We start from the raw sequence: 20,678 nt of genomic DNA on the forward strand, positions 1-20,678 counted from the left end.
CAAAAGAGAGATCAGGGTCCAGAGTAACGCCGAGGTCCTTCAGTTTTATTTGAGACGACTGTACAACCATCAAGATTATTTGTCAGATTCAACAGAAGATCTCGTTGTTTCTTGGGACCTAGAACAAGCATCTCTGTTTTGCCCGAGTTTAGAAGTAGAAAGTTTGCAGCCATCCACTTCCTTATGTCTGAAACACAGGCTTCCAGGGAGGGCAATTTTGGGGCTTCACCATGTTTCATTGAAATGTACAGCTGTGTGTCATCTGCATAGCAGTGAAAGTTAACATTATGTTTTCGAATGACATCACCAAGAGGTAAAATATATAGTGAAAAGTATAGTGGTCCTTAAACAGAGCCTCGAGGAACACCGGAATTTACAGTTGATTTGTCAAGAGGACAAACCATCCACAGAGACAAACTGATATCTTTCCGACAGATAAGATCTAAACCAGGCCAGAACATGTCCGTGTAGACCAATTTGGGTTTCCAATCTCTCCAAAAGAATGTGGTAAAGCATAGCAGTGTGAACAGACAACACAGAGTTACACATGGAGTAAACAATTAACAAGTCAATATCACAGTAGAGAAAAAAAAGAGTCTATATACATTGTGTGCAAAAGGCATGAGGAGGTAGGCGAATAATTACAATTTAGCAGATTAACACTGGAGTGATAAATTATCAGATGGTCATGTACAGGTGGAGATATTGGTGTGCAAAAGAGCAGAAAAGTAAATAAATAAAAACAGTATGGGGATGAGGTAGGTGAAATTGGGTGGGCTATTTACAGATGGACTATGTACAGCTGCAGCGAAAAGGGTGAGCTATTTACCAATAGACTATGTACAGCTGCAGCGATTGGTTAGCTGCTCAGATAGTTGATGTTTAAAGTTAGTGAGGGAAATAAGTCTCCAACTTCAGTGATTTTTGCAATTCGTTCCAGTCACAGGCAGCAGAGAACTGGAAGGAAAGGCGGCCAAATGAGGTGTTGGCTTTAGGGATGATCAGTGAGATACACCTGCTGGAGCGCGTGCTACGGGTGGGTGTTGTTATCGTGACCAGTGAACTGAGATAAGGTGGAGCTTTACCTAGCATGGACTTGTAGATGACCTGGAGCCAGTGGGTTTGGCGACGAATATGTAGCGAATGTAGCCACTACAGGTCGCAGTGGTGGGTGGTATATGGGGCTTTGGTGACAAAACGGATGGCACTCTGATAGACTGCATCCAGTTTGCTGAGTAGAGTGTTGGAGGCCATTTTGTTAATGACGTCGCTGAAGTCAGATCAGTATGCACGGTATGCACCTGGGGAAAAAACCTTTTGGCAAATCCAAGCCTGCCCTACTGCCACCTCTACGCTCTAACCACTAGGCTACCTGCCACCTCTACACTCTAACCACTAGGCTACCTGCCACCTCTACACTCTAACCACTAGGCTACCCTGCCCCCTCTACACTCTAACCACTAGGCTACCTGCCACCTCTACAATCTAACCACTAGGCTACCTGCCGCCTCTACACTCTAACCACTAGGCTACCTGCCACCTCTACACTCTAACCACTAGGCTACCTGCCACCTCTACAATCTAACCACGAGGCTCCCTGCCACCTCTACACTCTAACCGCTAGGCTACCTGCCACCTCTACAATCTAACCACCTCTACCTCAATCTAACCACTAGGCTACCTGCCACCTCTACACTCTACCACCTACCTGCCACCTCTACACTCTAACCACTAGGCTACCAGCCACCTCTACACTCTAACCACGAGGCTACCTGCCACCTCTACACTCTAACCACTAGGCTACCTGCTCACATCTAACCACTAGGCTAGCCACCACTAACCACTAGGCTACCTGCCTCCTCTACACTCTAACCACTAGGCTACCAGCCACCTCTACAATCTAACTACGAGGCTACCTGCCACCTCTACACTCTAACCACTCGGCTACTAGCCACCTCTATACTCTAACCACTAGGCTACCAGCCACCTCTACACTCTAACCACTAGGCTACCTGCCTCCTCTACACTCTAACCACTAGGCTACCAGCCACCTCTACAATCTAACTACGAGGCTACCTGCCACCTCTACAATCTAACCACGAGGCTACCAGACACCTCTACACTCTAACCACTAGGCTACCTGCCGCCTCTACACTCTAACCACTAGGCTACCTGCCGCCTCTACACTCTAACCACTAGGCTACCTGCCACCTCTACACTCTAACCACTAGGCTACCTGCCGCCTCTACACTCTAACCACTAGGCTACCTGCCGCCTCTACACTCTAACCACTAGGCTACCTGCCGCCTCTACACTCTAACCACTAGGCTACCAGCCACCTCTACACTCTAACCACTAGGCTACCTGCCACCTCTACACTCTAACCACGAGGCTACCTGCCACCTCTACACTCTAACCACTAGGCTACCTGCCACCTCTACACTCTAACCACTAGGCTACCTGCCTCCTCTACACTCTAACCACTAGGCTACCTGCCACCTCTACACTCTAACCACTAGGCTAGAGTTGTTCCAAAGCAGAAATATTAATATTAATAATATCAACTTTGCTGATTTTAAATAGTAATACATTGGGAACTTTTCCATCTTTGTGATTTTTAGGCTCATGAGAAACTCAGACACCTCTGTTAGCCTCATTGAAGATACAAAACTTTCCCCGGTGAACTAAAAAATATCTCAAATCAAATCAAATGTTATTTGTCACATACACATGGTTAGCAGATGTTAATGCGAGTGTAGCGAAATGCTTGTGCTTCTAGTTCCGACAATGCAGTAATAACCAACAAGTAATCTAGCTAACAATTCCAAAACTACTGTGTTATACACAGTGTAATGGGATAAAGAATATGTACATAAGGATATATGAATGAGTGATGGTACAGAGCGGCATAGGCAAGATACAGTAGATGGTATCGAGTACAGTATATACATATGAGATGAGTATGTAAACAAAGTGGCATAGTTAAAGTGGCTTGTGATACATGTATTACATAAGGATGCAGTCGATGATATAGAGTACAGTATATACGTATGCATATGAGATGAATAATGTAGGGTAAGTAACATTATATAAGGTAGCATTGTTTAAAGTGGCTAGTGATATATTTACATAATTTCCCATCAATTCCCATTATTAAAGTGGCTGGAGTTGAGTCAATGACAGTGTGTTGGCAGCAGCCACTCAATGTTAGTGGTGGCTGTTTAACAGTCTGATGGCCTTGAGTTAGAAGCTGTTTTTCAGTCTCTCGGTCCCTGCTTTGATGCACCTGTACTGACCTCGCCTTCTGGATGATAGCGGGGTGAACAGGCAGTGGCTCGGGTGGTTGATGTCCTTGATGATCTTTATGGCCTTCCTGTAACATCGGGTGCTGTAGGTGTCCTGGAGGGCAGGTAGTTTGCCCCCGGTGATGCGTTGTGCAGACCTCACTACCCTCTGGAGAGCCTTACGGTTGAGGGCGGAGCAGTTGCCGTACCAAGTCATATCCCTACTAAGCCACGCCTCCACTCCATGGTTCCCCCAGGAACAAGAGCCAGAGAAAAGGACCAGTTTCCCTCCGTGGGACCTTCTCTTCCCCCACTATCACCCTGTCTCTGACCCAGCCCTTCTCTGTCTCTGTCTTTGTCTCTGTCTCTGTCTCTGACCAAGCCCAGCCCTTCTGTCTCTGACCCAGCCCTTCTGTCTCTGACCCAGCCCAGTATCTCTGTCTCTGACCCAGCCCAGCCCTTCTGTCTCTGACCCAGCACTTCTGTCTCTGACCCAGCCCAGTATCACTGTCCCTGACCCAGCCCAGTATCTCTGTCGTTGACCCAGCCCAGTATCTCTGTCTCTGACCCAGCCCAGTATCTCTGTCTCTGACCCAGCCCAGTCTCTCTGTCTCTGACCCAGCCCTTCTGTCTCTGACCCAGCCCAGTCTCTCTGTCTCTAACCCAGCCCTTCTGTCTCTGACCCAGCCCAGTCTCTCTGTCTCTGACCCAGCCCAGTATCTCTGTCTCTAACCCAGCCCAGTCTCTCTGTCTCTGACCCAGCCCAGACCTTCTGTCTCAAACCCAGCCCAGTATCTCTGACCCAGCCCTTCTGTCTCTGACCCAGCCCTTCTGTCTTTGACCCAGCCCAGTATCACTGTCCCTGACCCAGCCCAGTATCTCTGTCTCTGACCCAGCCCAGTATCTCTGTCTCTGACCCAGCCCAGCCCTTCTGTCTCTGACCCAGCCCAGTCCTTTTGTCCCTGACCCAGCCCAGTATCTCTGTCTCTGACCCAGCCCAGTATCTCTGTCTCTGACCCAGCCCAGTATCCCTGTCTCTGACCCGGCCCAGCCCTTCTGTCTCTGACCCAGCCCAGTATCTCTGTATCTGACCCAGCCCAGTATCTCTGACCCAGCCCTTCTGTCTCTGTCTCTGTCTCTGACCAAGCCCAGCCCTTCTGTCTCTGACCCAGCCCAGTCTCTGTCTCTGACTGTCCTGACCCAGCCCCTTCTGTCTCTGACCCAGCCCTTCTGTCTCTGACCCAGCCCAGTATTCTGTCTCTGACCCAGCCCAGTCTTCTGTCTCTGACCCAGCCCAGTCTTCTGTCTCTGACCCAGCCCAGTATCTGTCTCTGACCCAGCCCAGTATCTCTGTCTCTGACCCAGCCCAGCTCTCTGTCTCTGACCCAGCCATTCTGTATCTGACCCAGCCCAGTATCTGTCCCTGACCCAGCCCAGTATCTCTGTCTCTGACCCAGCCCAGTATCTGTCCCTGACCCAGCCCAGTCTCTCTGTCTCTGACCCAGCCCAGTCTCTCTGTCCCTGACCCAGCCCAGTCTCTGTCTCTGACCCAGCCCAGTCTTCTGTCTCTGACCCAGCCCAGTCTCTCTGTCTCTGACCCAGCCCAGCCCTCTCTGTCTCTGACCCAGCCCAGTCTCTCTCTGTCTCTGACCCAGCCCAGCCCTCTCTGTCTCTGACCCAGCCCAGTATCTCTGTCTCTGACCCAGCCCAGCCCTTCTGTCTCTGACCCAGCCCAGTTCTGTCCTGACCCAGCCCAGTATCTCTGTCTCTGACCCAGCCCAGTATCTCTGTCTCTGACCCAGCCCAGCCCTTCTGTCTCTGACCCAGCCCAGTATCTCTGTCTCTGACCCAGCCCAGTATCTCTGTCTCTGACCCAGCCCTTCTGTCTCTGACCCAGCCCAGTGTCTGTCTCTGACCCAGCCCAGTATCTCTGTCTCTGACCCAGCCCAGTCTCTCTGTCTCTGACCCAGCCCAGTCTCTCTGTCTCTGACCCAGCCCAGTCTCTCTGCCCCTCTGACCCAGCCCCTCTCTGTCTCTGACCCAGCCCAGTCTCTCTGTCTCTGACCCAGCCCAGTCTCTCTGTCTCTGACCCAGCCCAGTCTCTCTGTCTCTGACCCAGCCCAGTCTCTCTGTCTCTGACCCAGCCCAGTATCTCTGTCTCTGACCCAGCCCAGCCCTTCTGTCTCTGACCCAGCCCTTCTGTCTCGGACCCAGCCCAGTATCACTGTCCCTGACCCAGCCCAGTATCTCTGTCTCTGACCCAGCCCAGTATCTCTGTCTCTGACCCAGCCCAGCCCCTCTGTCCCTGACCCAGCCCAGTATCTCTGTCCCTGACCCAGCCCAGTATCTCTGTCTCTGACCCAGCCCAGTATCCCTGTCTCTGACCCAGCCCAGTCTCTCTGTCTCTGACCCAGCCCAGCCCTTCTGTCTCTGACCCAGCCCTTCTGTCTCTGACCCAGCCCAGCCCTTCTGTCTCTGACCCAGCCCAGCCCATTGAGCCCAGTATCTTCTGTCCCTGACCCAGCCCAGTCTCTCTGTCCCTGACCCAGCCCAGTATCTCTGTCTCTGACCCAGCCCAGTATCTCTGTCTCTGACCCAGCCCAGTCTCTCTGTCCCTCAAACTCCAGCCCAGTCTCTCTGTCCCTGACCCAGCAGTCTCTCTGTCCCTGACCCAGCCCAGTCTCTCTGTCCCTGACCCAGCCCAGTATCTCTGTCTCTGACCCAGCCCAGTATCTCTGTCTCTGACCCAGCCCAGTCTCTCTGTCTCTGCCCCAGCCCAGTATCTCTGTCTCTGACCCAGCCCAGTATCTCTGTCTCTGACCCAGCCCTATCTGTCTCTGACCCAGCCCAGTCTGTCTCTGTCTCTGACCCAGTCCTTCTGTCTCTGTCTCTGACCCAGTCCTTCTCTCTGTCTCTGACCCAGCCCAGTCTCTCTGTCCCTGACCCAGCCCAGTCTCTCTGTCCCTGACCCAGCCCAGTCTCTCTGTCTCTGACCCAGCCCAGTCTCTCTGTCTCTGACCCAGCCCAGTATCTCTGTCCCTGACCCAGCCCAGTCTCTGTCCCTGACCCAGCCCAGTCTCTCTGTCCCTGACCCAGCCCAGTATCTCTGTCCCTGACCCAGCCCAGTCTCTCTGTCTCTGACCCAGCCCAGTACCTCTGTCTCTGACCCAGCCCAGTCCTTCTGTCCCTGACCCAGCCCAGTCTCTCTGTCTCTGACCCAGCCCAGTCTCTCTGTCCTGACCCAGCCCAGTCTCTCTGTCCCTGACCCAGCCCAGTCTCTCTGTCCTGACCCAGCCCAGTCTCTCTGTCTCTGACCCAGCCCAGTCTCTCTGTCCTGACCCAGCCCAGCCCTCTCTGTCCCTGACCCAGCCCAGTCTCTCTGTCTCTGACCCAGCCCATCTCTGTCTCTGACCCAGCCCAGTCTCTTCTGTCTCTGACCCAGCCCAGTATCTCTGTCTCTGACCCAGCCCAGTCTCTCTGTCTCTGACCCAGCCCAGTCTCTCTGTCTCTGACCCAGCCCAGTCTCTCTGTCTCTGTCTCTGACCCAGCCCAGTATCTCTGTCTCTGACCCAGCCCAGCCCTTCTGTCTCTGACCCAGCCCAGTTTCTCTGTCTCTGACCCAGCCCAGCCCTTCTGTCCCTGACCCAGCCCAGTATCTCTGTCTCTGACCCAGCCCAGTATCTCTGTCTCTGACCCAGCCCAGTATCTCTGTCTCTGACCCAGCCCAGTATCTCTGTCTCTGACCCAGCCCAGCCCTCTCTGTCTGACCCAGCCCAGTCTCTGACCCAGCCCAGTATCTCTGTCCCTGACCCAGCCCAGTATCTCTGTCTCTGACCCAGCCCAGTATCTCTGTCTCTGACCCAGCCCAGTATCTCTGTCTCTGACCCAGCCCAGCCCTCTCTGTCTCTGAGCCCAGTATCTCTGTCTCTGACCCAGCCCAGTCTCTCTGTCTCTGACCCAGCCCAGTATCTCTGTCTCTGACCCAGCCCAGTATCTCTGTCTCTGACCCAGCCCAGCCCTTCTGTCTCTGACCCAGCCCAGTCTCTGTCTCTGACCCAGTCCTTCTGTCTCTCTGTCTCTGACCCAGTCCTTCTGTCTGACCCAGCCCAGTCTCTCTGTCTCTGACCCAGCCCAGTCTCTCTGTCTCTGACCCAGCCCAGTCTTCTGTCTCTGACCCAGCCCAGTCTCTCTGTCTCTGACCCAGCCCACTATAACCTCTGTCTCTGACCCAGCCCAGTCTCTGTCTCTGACCCAGCCCTGTCTCTGTCTCTGAGTCCCAGCCCAGCCCAGCTCCTTCTTCTGTCTCTGTCTCTGACCCAGCCCAGTCTCTCTGTCTCTGACCCAGCCCAGTCTCTCTGTCTCTGACCCAGCCCAGTCTCTCTGTCTCTGACCCAGCCCAGTCTCTCTGTCTCTGACCCAGCCCAGTCTCTCTGTCCCTGACCCAGCCCAGTCTCTCTGTCCTGACCCAGCCCAGTACTCTCTGTCTCTGAGTCCTTCTGTCTCTGACCCAGCCCTTCTGTCTCTGACCCAGCCCAGTATTCTGTCTCTGACCCAGCCCAGTCTCTCTGTCCCTGACCCAGCCCAGCCTCTTCTGTCTCTGACCCAGCTGACCCAGCCCAGTATCTCTGTCTCTGACCCAGCCCAGTCTCTCTGTCTCTGACCCAGCCCAGTCTCTCTGTCTCTGACCCAGCCCAGTCTCTCTGTCTCTGACCCAGCCCTGTCTCTCTATCTCTGACCCAGCCCAGTCTCTCTGTCCCTGACCCAGCCCAGTCTCTCTGTCTCTGACCCAGCCCAGTCTCTCTGTCCCTGACCCAGCCCAGTCTTCTGTCTCTGACCCAGCCCAGTATCTCTGTCTCTGACCCAGCCCAGTCTCTCTGTCCCTGACCCAGCCCAGTCTCTGTCCCTGACCCAGTCTATCTGACCCAGCCCAGTCTCTCTGTCCTGACCCAGCCCAGTCTCTCTGTCTCTGACCCAGCCCAGTACTCTCTGTATCTGACCCAGCCCTTCTGTCCCTGACCCAGCCCAGTCTCTCTGTCCCTGACCCAGCCCAGTCTCTCTGTCCCTGACCCAGCCCAGTCTTCTGTCTCTGACCCAGCCCAGTCTCTCTGTCCCTGACCCAGCCCAGTCTGTCTGTCTGACCCAGCCCAGTCTCTCTGTCTCTGACCCAGCCCAGTCCTCTGTCTCTGACCCAGCCCCTTCTGTCTCTGACCCAGCCCAGTCTCTCTGTCTCTGACCCAGCCCAGTCTCTCTGTCTCTGACCCAGCCCAGTCTCTCTGTCTCTGAGCCCAGTCTCTCTGTCCCTGACCCAGCCCAGTCTCTCTGTCCCTGACCCAGCCCAGTCTCTCTGTCCTGACCCAGCCCAGTCTCTCTGTCCCTGACCCAGCCCAGTCTCTCTGTCTCTGACCCAGCCCAGTCTCTCTGTCTCTGACCCAGCCCAGTCTCTCTGTCTCTGACCCAGCCCAGTCCTTCTGTCTCTGACCCAGCCCAGTCTCTCTGTCTCTGACCCAGCCCTCTCTGTCTCTGACCCAGCCCAGTCTCTCTGTCTCTGACCCAGCCCAGTCTGTCTCTGTCTCTGACCCAGCCCAGACCCAGCCCAGTTCTGTCTCTGACCCAGCCCAGTCTCTCTGTCTCTGACCCAGCCCAGTCTTCTGTCTCTGACCCAGCCCAGCCCTTCTGTCTGACCCAGCCCAGTCTCTCTGTCCCTGACCCAGTCTCTCTGTCCCTGACCCAGCCCAGTCTCTCTGTCCCTGACCCAGCCCAGTCTCTCTGTCCCTGACCCAGCCCAGTCTCTCTGTCCCTGACCCAGCCCAGTCTCTGTCTCTGACCCAGCCCAGTCTCTCTGTCTCTGACCCAGCCCAGTCTCTCTGTCCCTGACCCAGCCCAGTATCTCTGTCTCTGACCCAGCCCAGTCTCTCTGTCTCTGACCCAGCCCAGTCTCTCTGTCTCTGACCCAGCCCAGTATCTCCTTCTGTCTCTGACCCAGCCCAGTCCTTCTGTCTCTGACCCAGCCCAGTCCTCTCTGTCTCTGACCCAGCCCAGTCTCTCTGACCCTGACCCAGCCCTCTCTGTCTCTGACCCAGCCCTCTCTGTCTCTGACCCAGCCCAGTCTCTCTGTCTCTGACCCAGCCCAGCCCTTCTGTCTCTGACCCAGCCCAGTCTTCTGTCTCTGACCCAGCCCAGTCTCTCTGTCCCTGACCCAGCCCAGTCTCTCTGTCTCTGACCCAGCCCAGTCTCTCTGTCCCTGACCCAGCCCAGTCTCTCTGTCCTGACCCAGCCCAGTCTCTCTGTCCCTGACCCAGCCCAGTCTCTGACCCAGCCCAGTCTCTCTGTCTCTGACCCAGCCCAGTCTCTCTGTCCCTGACCCAGCCCAGTCTCTCTGTCCCTGACCCAGCCCAGTCTCTCTGTCTCTGACCCAGCCCAGTCTCTCTGTCTCTGACCCAGCCCAGTCTCTGTCCCTGACCCAGCCCAGTACCTCTCTGTCTGTCTGACCCAGCCCAGCTCTCTGTCCTGACCCAGCCCAGTCTCTCTGTCTCTGACCCAGCCCAGTCTCTCTGTCCCTGACCCAGCCCTCTCTGTCCCTGACCCAGCCCAGTCTCTCTGTCCCTGACCCAGCCCAGTCTCTCTGTCTCTGACCCAGCCCAGTCTCTCTGTCCCTGACCCAGCCCAGTCTCTCTGTCTCTGACCCAGCCCAGTCTCTCTGTCTCTGACCCAGCCCAGTCTCTCTGTCTCTGACCCAGCCCAGCTCTTCTGTCTCTGACCCAGCCCAGTATCTCTGTCTCTGACCCAGCCCAGTCTCTCTGTCTCTGACCCAGCCCAGTCTCTCTGTCTCTGACCCAGCCCAGTCTCTCTGTCTCTGACCCAGCCCAGTCTCTCTGTCTCTGACCCAGCCCAGTCTCTCTGTCTCTGACCCAGCCCAGTCTCTCTGTCTCTGACCCAGCCCAGTCTCTCTGTCTCTGACCCAGCCCAGTCCCTCTGTCTCTGACCCAGCCCAGGCCTTCTGACCCAGCCCAGTCTCTCTGTCTCTGACCCAGCCCAGTCTCTCTGTCCCTGACCCAGCCCAGTCTCTCTGTCCCTGACCCAGCCCAGTCTCTCTGTCCCTGACCCAGCCCAGTCTCTTCTGTCTCTGACCCAGCCCAGTCTCTCTGTCTCTGACCCAGCCCAGTCCCTTTCTCTGACCCAGTCCTTCTGTCTCTGTCTCTGACCCAGTCCTTCTGTCTCTGTCTCTGACCCAGCCCAGTCTCTGTCTCTGACCCAGCCCAGTCTCTATCTCTGACCCAGCCCAGTCTCTCTGTCCTGACCCAGCCCAGTCTCTCTGTCCCTGACCCAGCCCAGTCTCTCTGTCCCTGACCCAGCCCAGTCTCTGTCCCTGACCCAGCCCAGTCTCTCTGTCCCTGACCCAGCCCAGTCTCTCTGTCTGACCCAGCCCAGTACCTCTGTCTCTGACCCAGTCCTTCTGTCCCTGTCCTGTTCTGACCCAGCCCAGTCTCTCTGTCCCTGACCCAGCCCAGTCTCTCTGTCCCTGACCCAGCCCAGTCTCTGTCCCTGACCCAGCCCAGTCTCTCTGACCCAGCCCAGTCTCTCTGTCTCTGACCCAGCCCAGTCTCTGTCTCTGTCTGTCTCTGACCCAGTCCTTCTGTCTCTGTCTCTGACCCAGCCCAGTCTCTCTGTCCCTGACCCAGCCCAGTCTCTCTGTCCCTGACCCAGCCCAGTCTCTCTGTCCCTGACCCAGCCCAGTCTCTCTGTCCCTGACCCAGCCCAGTCTCTCTGTCCCTGACCCAGCCCAGTCTCTCTGTCCCTGACCCAGCCCAGTCTCTCTGTCCCTGACCCAGCCCCGTACCTCTGTATCTGACCCAGTCCTTCTGTCCCTGACCCAGCCCAGTCTCTCTGTCCCTGACCCAGCCCAGTCTCTCTGTCCCTGACCCAGCCCAGTCTCTCTATCCCTGACCCAGCCCAGTCTTGTCTGACCCAGCCCAGTCCTTCTGTCCCTGACCCAGCCCAGTCTCTCTGTCTGACCCAGCCCAGTCTCTCTGTCCTGACCCAGCCCAGTCTCTCTGTCCCTGACCCAGACCCAGTCTCTCTGTCCCTGACCCAGCCCAGTCTCTCTGTCCCTGACCCAGCCCAGTCTCTCTGTCCCTGACCCAGCCCAGTCTCTCTGTCCTGACCCAGCCCAGTACCTCTGTATCTGACCCAGTCCTTCTGTCCCTGACCCAGCCCAGTCTCTCTGTCCCTGACCCAGCCCAGTCTCTCTGTCCCTGACCCAGCCCAGTCTCTCTGTCCTGACCCAGCCCAGTCTCTGTCCCTGACCCAGCCCAGTCTCTCTGTCCCTGACCCAGCCCAGTCCTTCTGTCTCTGACCCAGCCCAGTCTCTCTGTCTCTGACCCAGCCCAGTCTCTCTGTCCCTCTGACCCAGCCCAGTCTCTCTGTCCCTGACCCAGCCCAGTCTCTCTGTCCCTGACCCAGCCCAGTCTCTCTGTCCCTGACCCAGCCCAGTCTCTCTGTCCCTGACCCAGCCCAGTCTCTCTGTCTCTGACCCAGCCCAGCCCTGTCTCTGACCCAGCCCTTCTGTCTCTGACCCAGCCCAGTCTCTCTGTCTCTGACCCAGCCCAGTATCTCTGTCTCTGACCCAGCCCAGTCTCTCTGTCTCTGACCCAGCCCAGTCTCTTTGTCTCTGACCCAGCCCAGCCTCTCTGTCTCTGACCCAGCCCAGTCTCTCTGTCTCTGACCCAGCCCAGTCTCTCTGTCTCTGACCCAGCCCAGTCTCTCTGTCTCTGTCTCTGACCCAGCCCAGCCCAGTATCTCTGTCTCTGACCTAGCCCAGCCCTTCTGTCTCTGACCCAGCCCAGTTTCTCTGTCTCTGTCCCAGCCCGGCCCTTCTGTCCCTGACCCAGCCCAGTCTCTCTGTCCCTGACCCAGTCTCTCTGTCCCTGACCCAGCCCAGTCTCTCTGTCCCTGACCCAGCCCAGTCTCTCTGTCCCTGACCCAGTCTCTCTGTCCCTGACCCAGCCCAGTCTCTCTGTCCCTGACCCAGCCCAGTCTCTCTGTCCCTGACCCATCCCAGTATCTCTGTCTCTGACCCAGCCCAGTATCTCTATCTCTAACCCAGCCCAGTCTCTCTGTCTCTGACCCAGCCCAGTATCTCTGTCTCTGACCCAGCCCAGTATCTCTGTCTCTGACCCAGCCCACTATAACCCTTTCTCTGACCCAGTCCTTCTGTCTCTGTCTCTGACCCAGTCCTTCTGTCTCTGTCTCTGACCCAGTCCTTCTGTCTCTATCTCTGACCCAGCCCAGTCTCTCTGTCCCTGACCCAGCCCAGTCTCTCTGTCCCTGACCCAGCCCAGTCTCTCTGTCCCTGACCCAGCCCAGTCTCTCTGTCCCTGACCCAGCCCAGTCTCTCTGTCCCTGACCCAGCCCAGTCTCTCTGTCCCTGACCCAGCCCAGTCTCTCTATCCCTGACCCAGCCCAGTCTCTCTGTCCCTGACCCAGCCCAGTCTCTCTGTCCCTGACCCAGCCCAGTACCTCTGTATCTGACCCAGTCCTTCTGTCCCTGACCCAGCCCAGTCTCTCTGTCCTTGACCCAGCCCAGTCTCTCTGTCCTTGACCCAGCCCAGTCTCTCTGTCCCTGACCCAGTCTCTCTGTCCCTGACCCAGCCCAGTCTCTCTGTCCCTGACCCAGCCCAGTCTCTCTGTCCCTGACCCAGCCCAGTCTCCCTGTCTCTGACCCAGCCCAGTCTCTGTCTCTCTTCTGTCTCTGACCCAGCCCAGCCTCTCTGTCTCTGACCCAGCCCAGTATCTCTGTCTCTGACCCAGCCCAGTCTCTCTGTCTCTGACCCAGCCCAGTCTCTGTCTCTGACCCAGCCCAGTCTCTCTGTCTCTGTCTCTGACCCAGCCCAGCCCTCTCTGTCTCTGACCCAGCCCAGCCCTTCTGTCTCTGACCCAGCCCAGTTTCTCTGTCTCTGTCCCAGCCCAGTCCCTTCTGTCCCTGACCCAGCCCAGTCTCTCTGTCTCTGACCCAGCCCAGTATCTCTGTCTCTAACCCAGCCCAGTATCTCTGTCCCTGACCCAGCCCAGTATCTCTGTCTCTGACCCAGCCCAGTATCTCTGTCTCTGACCCAGCCCAGTATCTCTGTCCTGACCCAGCCCAGTATCTCTGTCCCTGACCCAGCCCAGTCTCTCTGTCTCTGACCCAGCCCAGTCTCTCTGTCTCTGACCCAGCCCAGTCTCTCTGTCTCTGACCCAGCCCAGTCTCTCTGTCTCTGACCCAGCCCTTCTGTCTCTGACCCAGCCCAGCCTCTCTGTCTCTGACCCAGCCCAGTATCTCTGTCTCTGACCCAGCCCAGTCTCTCTGTCTCTGTCCCAGCCCGGCCCTTCTGTCCCTGACCCAGCCCAGTATCTCTGTCTCTGACCCAGCCCAGTATCTCTGTCTCTGACCCAGCCCTTCTGTCTCTGACCCAGCCCAGCCTCTCTGTCTCTGACCCAGCCCAGTATCTCTGTCTCTGACCCAGCCCAGTCTCTCTGTCTCTGTCCCAGCCCGGCCCTTCTGTCCCTGACCCAGCCCAGTATCTCTGTCTCTGACCCAGCCCAGTATCTCTGTCTCTGACCCAGCCCAGTCTCTCTGTCTCTGACCCAGCCCAGTCTCTCTCTGACCCAGCCCAGCCCAGTCTCTCTGTCTCTGACCCAGCCCAGCTCTTCTGTCTCTGACCCAGCCCAGTCTCTCTGTCTCTGACCCAGCCCAGTCCCTCTGTCCCTGACCCAGCCCAGTCTCTCTGTCCCTGACCCAGTCTCTCTGTCCCTGACCCAGCCCAGTCTCTCTGTCCCTGACCCAGCCCAGTCTCTGTCCCTGTCCCTGACCCAGCCCAGTCTCTGTCTCTGACCCAGCCCAGTCTCTCTGTCCCTGACCCAGCCCAGTCTCTCTGTCTCTGACCCAGCCCAGTCTCTCTGTCTCTGACCCAGCCCAGTCTCTCTGTCTCTGACCCAGCCCAGTCCTTCTGTCTCTGACCCAGCCCAGTTTCTCTGTCTCTGTCCCAGCCCAGCCCTTCTGTCCCTGACCCAGCCCAGTATCTCTGTCTCTGACCCAGCCCAGTATCTCTATCTCTGACCCAGCCCAGTCTCTCTGTCCCTGACCCAGCCCAGTATCTCTGTCTCTGACCCAGCCCAGTATCTCTGTCCCTAACCCAGCCCAGTATGTCTATGTCTAACCCAGCCCAGTATCTCTGTCCCTGACCCAGCCCAGTATCTCTGTCTCTGACCCAGCCCAGTCTCTCTGTCTCTGACCCAGCCCAGTCTCTCTGTCTCAGACCCAGCCCAGTCTCCCTGTCTCTGACCCAGCCCTTCTGTCTCTGACCCAGCCCAGCCTCTCTGTCTCTGACCCAGCCCAGTATCTCTGTCTCTGACCCAGCCCAGTCTCTCTGTCTCTGTCCCAGCCCAGGCCCTCTGTCCCTGACCCAGCCCAGTCTCTCTGTCCCTGACCCAGCCCAGTATCTCTGTCTCTGACTCTTCTGTCTCTGACCCAGCCCAGCCTCTCTGTCTCTGACCCAGCCCAGTATCTCTGTCTCTGACCCAGCCCAGTCTCTCTGTCTCTGTCCCAGCCCGGCCCTTCTGTCCCTGACCCAGCCCAGTATCTCTGTCTCTGACCCAGCCCAGTATCTCTGTCTCTGACCCAGCCCAGTCTCTCTGTCTCTGACCCAGCCCAGTCTCTCTGTCTCTGACCCAGCCCAGCCCAGTATCTCTGTCTCTGACCTAGCCCAGCCCTTCTGTCTCTGACCCAGCCCAGTTTCTCTGTCTCTGTCCCAGCCCGGCCCTTCTGTCCCTGACCCAGCCCAGTCTCTCTGTCCCTGACCCAGTCTCTCTGTCCCTGACCCAGCCCAGTCTCTCTGTCCCTGACCCAGGCCAGTCTCTCTGTCCCTGACCCAGTCTCTCTGTCCCTGACCCAGCCCAGTCTCTCTGTCCCTGACCCAGCCCAGTCTCTCTGTCCCTGACCCATCCCAGTATCTCTGTCTCTGACCCAGCCCAGTATCTCTATCTCTAACCCAGCCCAGTCTCTCTGTCTCTGCCCCAGTCCAGTATCTCTGTCTCTGACCCAGCCCAGTATCTCTGTCTCTGACCCAGCCCACTATAACCCTTTCTCTGACCCAGTCCTTCTGTCTCTGTCTCTGACCCAGTCCTTCTGTCTCTGTCTCTGACCCTGACCCAGTCCTTCTGTCTCTATCTCTGACCCAGCCCAGTCTCTCTGTCCCTGACCCAGCCCAGTCTCTCTGTCCCTGACCCAGCCCAGTCTCTCTGTCCCTGACCCAGCCCAGTCTCTCTGTCCCTGACCCAGCCCAGTCTCTCTGTCCCTGACCCAGCCCAGTCTCTCTATCCCTGACCCAGCCCAGTCTCTCTATCCCTGACCCAGCCCAGTCTCTCTGTCCCTGACCCAGCCCAGTCTCTCTGTCCCTGACCCAGCCCAGCCTCATCTCCCTCCTTCTGTCCCTGACCCAGCCCAGTCTCTCTGTCCTTGACCCAGCCCAGTCTCTCTGTCCTTGACCCAGCCCAGTCTCTCTGTCCCTGACCCAGTCTCTCTGTCCCTGACCCAGCCCAGTCTCTCTGTCCCTGACCCAGCCCAGTCTCTCTGTCCCTGACCCAGCCCAGTCTCTCTGTCCTGACCCAGCCCAGTCTCCCTGTCTCTGACCCAGCCCTTCTGTCTCTGACCCAGCCCAGCCTCTCTGTCTCTGACCCAGCCCAGTATCTCTGTCTCTGACCCAGCCCAGTCTCTCTGTCTCTGACCCAGCCCAGTCTCTCTGTCTCTGACCCAGCCCAGTCTCTCTGTCTCTGTCTCTGACCCAGCCCAGCCCAGTATCTCTGTCTCTGACCTAGCCCAGCCCTTCTGTCTCTGACCCAGCCCAGTTTCTCTGTCTCTGTCCCAGCCCGGCCCTTCTGTCCCTGACCCAGCCCAGTATCTCTGTCTCTGACCCAGCCCAGTATCTCTATCTCTAACCCAGCCCAGTATCTCTGTCCCTGACCCAGCCCAGTATCTCTGTCTCTGACCCAGCCCAGTATCTCTATCACTAACCCAGCCCAGTATCTCTGTCTCTGACCCAGCCCAGTCTCTCTGTCCCTGACCCAGCCCAGTATCTCTGTCTCTGACCCAGCCCAGTATCTCTGTCTCTAACCCAGCCCAGTATCTCTGTCTCTGACCCAGCCCAGTATCTCTGTCTCTGACCCAGCCCAGTATCTCTATCACTAACCCAGCCCAGTCTCTCTGTCTCTGACCCAGCCCAGTATCTCTGTCTCTGACCCAGCCCAGTATCTCTGTCTCTGACCCAGCCCACTATAACCCTTTCTCTGACCCAGTCCTTCTGTCTCTGTCTCTGACCCAGCTGTCTCTGTCCCTGACCCAGTCCTTCTGTCTCTATCTCTGACCCAGCCCAGTCTCTCTGTCCCTGACCCAGCCCAGTCTCTGTCCCTGACCCAGCCCAGTCTCTCTGTCTCTGACCCAGCCCAGTCTCTCTGTCTCTGACCCAGCCCAGTATCTGTCTCTGACCCAGTCCTTCTGTCTCTGACCCAGCCCAGTATCTCCTTCTGTCTCTGACCCAGCCCAGTCCTTCTCTCTGTCTCTGACCCAGCCTTCTGTCTCTGTCTCTGACCCAGCCCAGTCTCTCTGTCCCTGACCCAGCCCAGTCTCTCTGTCCCTGACCCAGCCCAGTCTCTCTGTCCCTGACCCAGCCCAGTCTCTCTATACCTGACCCAGCCCAGTCTCTCTATCCCTGACCCAGCCCAGTCTCTCTGTCCCTGACCCAGCCCAGTACCTCTGTATCTGACCCAGTCCTTCTGTCCCTGACCCAGCCCTTCTGTCCCTGACCCAGCCCCTCTGTCCCTGACCCAGCCCAGTCTCTCTGTCCCTGACCCAGCCCAGTCTCTCTGTCCCTGACCCAGTCTCTCCCCCCCTGACCCAGCCCAGTATCTCTGTCTCTGACCAAGCCCACTATAACCCTTTCTCTGACCCAGTCCTTCTGTCTCTGTCTCTGACCCAGTCTTTCTGTCTCTGTCTCTGACCCAGTCCTTCTGTCTCTATCTCTGAACCAGCCCAGTATCTCTGTCCCTGACCCAGCCCAGTCTCTCTGTCCCTGACCCAGCCCAGTCTCTCTGTCCCTGACCCAGCCCAGTCTCTCTGTCCCTGACCCAGCCCAGTATCTCTGTCCCTGACCCAGCCCAGTCTCTCTGTCCCTGACCCAGCCCAGTCTCTTTCCCTGACCCAGCCCAGTCTCTCTGTCCCTGACCCAGCCCAGTCTCTCTGTCCCTGACCCAGCCCAGTCTCTCTGTCCCTGACCCAGCCCAGTCCCTCTGTATCTGACCCAGTCCTTCTATCCCTGACCCAGCCCAGTCTCTCTGTCCCTGACCCAGCCCAGTCTCTCTGTCCCTGACCCAGCCCAGTCTCTCTGTCCCTGACCCAGCCCAGTCTCTCTGTCCCTGACCCAGCCCAGTCTCTCTGTCCCTGACCCAGCCCAGTCTCTCTGTCCCTGACCCAGCCCAGCTCTCTGTATCTGACCCAGTCCTTCTGTCCCTGACCCAGCCCAGTCTCTCTGTCCTTGACCCAGCCCAGTCTCTCTGTCCTTGACCCAGCCCAGTCTCTCTGTCCTTGACCCAGCCCAGTCTCTCTGTCCCTGACCCAGTCTCTCTGTCCCTGACCCAGCCCAGTCTCTCTGTCCCTGACCCAGCCCAGTCTCTCTGTCCCTGACCCAGCCCAGTCTCTCTGTCCCTGACCCAGCCCAGTCTCTCTGTCTGACCCATCCCAGTCTCCTGTCTCTGACCCAGCCAGTCTTCTGTCTCTGACCCAGCCCAGTCTCTCTGTCTCTGACCCAGCCCAGTCTCTCTGTCTCTGACCCAGCCCAGTCTCTCTGTCTCTGACCCAGCCCAGTCTCTCTGTCTGTCTCTGACCCAGCCCAGCCCTCTCTGTCTCTGACCCAGCCCAGTCTCTGTCTCTGACCCAGCCCAGTTTCTCTGTCTCTGACCCAGCCCAGTCTTCTGTCCCTGACCCAGCCCAGTCTCTCTGTCTGTCTCTGTCCCTGACCCAGTCTCTCTGTCCCTGACCCAGCCCAGTCTCTCTGTCCCTGACCCAGCCCAGTCTCTCTGTCCCTGACCCAGTCTCTCTGTCCCTGACCCAGCCCAGTCTCTCTGTCCCTGACCCAGCCCAGTCTCTCTGTCCCTGACCCAGCCCAGTATCTCTGTCTCTGACCCAGCCCAGTATCTCTGTCTCTGACCCAGCCCAGTCTCTCTGTCTCTGACCCAGCCCAGTCTATCTGTCTCTGTCTCTGACAGCCCAGTCTCTCTGTCTCTGACCCAGCCCAGTCTCTCTGTCTCTGACCCAGCCCAGTCTCTCTGTCCTGACTGACCCAGCCCTTCTGTCTCTGACCCAGCCCTTCTGTCTCTGACCCAGCCCTTTCTCTGTCTCTGACCCAGCCCAGCCTCTTCTGTCTCTGACCCAGCCCAGTCTTCTGTCTCTGACCCAGCCCAGTCTCTGTCTGACCCAGTCAGTCTCTGTCCCTGACCCAGCCCAGTCTCTCTGTCCCTGACCCAGCCCAGTCTCTCTGTCCCTGACCCAGCCCAGTCTCTCTGTCCCTGACCCAGCCCAGTCTCTCTCCCTGACCCAGCCCAGCCCTTCTGTCTCTGACCCAGCCCAGTCTCTCTGTCTCTGTCTCTCTGTCCCTGACCCAGCCCAGTCTCTCTGTCCCTGACCCAGTCTGTCCCTGACCCAGCCCAGTCTCTCTGTCCCTGACCCAGCCCAGTCTCTCTATCCCTGACCCAGCCCAGTCTCTCTGTCCCTGACCCAGCCCAGTCTCTCTGTCCCTGACCCAGCCCAGTCTCTCTGTCCCTGACCCAGCCCAGTCTCTCTGTCCCTGACCCAGCCCAGTCTCTCTGTCTCTGACCCAGCCCAGTCTCTCTGTCCCTGACCCAGCCCAGTCTCTCTGTCCCTGACCCAGTCCAGTCTCTCTGTCCCTGACCCAGTCCAGTCTCTCTGTCCCTGACCCAGTCCAGTCTCTCTGTCCCTGACCCAGCCCAGTCTCTCTGTCCCTGACCCAGCCCAGCCCTTCTATCCCTGACCCAGCCCAGTATCTCTGTCTCTGACCCAGCCCAGCCCTTCTGTCTCTGGAACAGCCCAGTCTCTCTGTCTCTGACCCATTCCAGTCTCTCTGTCTCTGACCCAGTCCAGTCTCTCTGTCTCTGACCCAGCCCAGTATCTCTGTCTCTGACCCAGCCCAGTCTCTCTGTCTCTGACCCAGCCCAGTCTCTCTGTCTCTGACCCAGCCCAGTCTCTCTGTCTCTGACCCAGCCCAGTCTCTCTGTCTCTGACCCAGCCCAGTCTCTGTCTCTGACCCAGCCCAGTCTCTCTGTCTCTGACCCAGCCCAGTCTCTTCTGTCTCTGACCCAGCCCAGTCTCTCTGTCTCTGACCCAGCCCAGTCTCTCTGTCTCTGACCCAGCCCAGTCTCTCTGTCTCTGACCCAGCCCAGTCTCTCTGTCTCTGACCCAGCCCAGTCTCTCTGTCTCTGACCCAGCCCAGTCTCTCTGTCTCTGACCCAGCCCTTCTGTCTCTGACCCAGCCCTTCTGTCTCTGACCCAGCCCAGTCTTCTGTCTCTGACCCAGCCCAGCCCTCTCTGTCTCTGACCCAGCCCAGCCCTTCTGTCTCTGACCCAGCCCAGCCCTTCTGTCTCTGACCCAGCCCAGTCTCACTGTCCCTGACCCAGTCTCTCTGTCCCTGACCCAGCCCAGTCTCTCTGTCCCTGACCCAGCCCAGTCTCTCTATCCCTGACCCAGCCCAGTCTCTCTATCCCTGACCCAGCCCAGTCTCTCTGTCCCTGACCCAGCCCAGCCCTTCTGTCTCTGACCCAGCCCAGTCTCTCTATCTCTGACCCAGCCCAGTCTCTCTGTCCCTGACCCAGCCCAGTCTCTCTGTCCCTGACCCAGTATCTCTGTCCCTGACCCAGCCCAGTCTCTCTGTCCCTGACCCAGCCCAGTCTCTCTATCCCTGACCCAGCCCAGTCTCTCTATCCCTGACCCAGCCCAGTCTCTCTGTCCCTGACCCAGCCCAGTCTCTCTGTCCCTGACCCAGCCCAGTCTCTGTCCCTGACCCAGCCCTCTCTGTCCCTGACCCAGCCCAGTCTCTCTATCTCTGACCCAGCCCAGTCTCTCTGTCCCTGACTCTGCCCAGTCTCTCTGTCCCTGACCCAGTCCAGTCTCTCTGTCCCTGACCCAGTCCAGTCTCTCTGTCCCTGACCCAGTCCAGTCTCTCTGTCCCTGACCCAGTCCAGTCTCTCTGTCCCTGACCCAGTCCAGTCTCTCTGTCCCTGACCCAGCCCAGTCTCTCTGTCCCTGACCCAGCCCAGCCCTTCTGTCCCTGACCCAGCCCAGTATCTCTGTC

The 20,678-nt window shown here is 57.9% G+C and overlaps 1 protein-coding gene and 1 long non-coding RNA gene across 4 annotated transcripts in view; one reads left to right on the plus strand and one right to left on the minus strand.

Annotated features, from left to right (window-relative positions):
• Nucleotides 1–20,678, plus strand: part of LOC127913784 (vascular endothelial growth factor receptor 3-like) — a 245,609-nt gene that overhangs the window by 7,765 nt on the left and 217,166 nt on the right.
• Nucleotides 1,724–20,678, minus strand: part of LOC127913785 (uncharacterized) — a 304,311-nt gene continuing 285,356 nt past the window's right edge. Inside the window, exons 2-3 of one of the 3 annotated variants that reach the window (XR_008086670.1) lie at nucleotides 2,340–2,428; nucleotides 1,724–1,779 (exon numbers count right to left, since the gene is read on the minus strand). This is a non-coding gene — a long non-coding RNA (uncharacterized LOC127913785). Of the gene's footprint in view, nucleotides 1,780–2,118; nucleotides 2,276–2,339; nucleotides 2,429–20,678 lie in introns of those variants that run through there. The other 2 variants (XR_008086671.1, XR_008086668.1) reach the window with 2 other exon arrangements.

Source organism: Oncorhynchus keta, chromosome 30 (assembly GCF_023373465.1).
Source record: "Oncorhynchus keta strain PuntledgeMale-10-30-2019 chromosome 30, Oket_V2, whole genome shotgun sequence".
Taxonomy (NCBI): domain Eukaryota; kingdom Metazoa; phylum Chordata; class Actinopteri; order Salmoniformes; family Salmonidae; genus Oncorhynchus; species Oncorhynchus keta.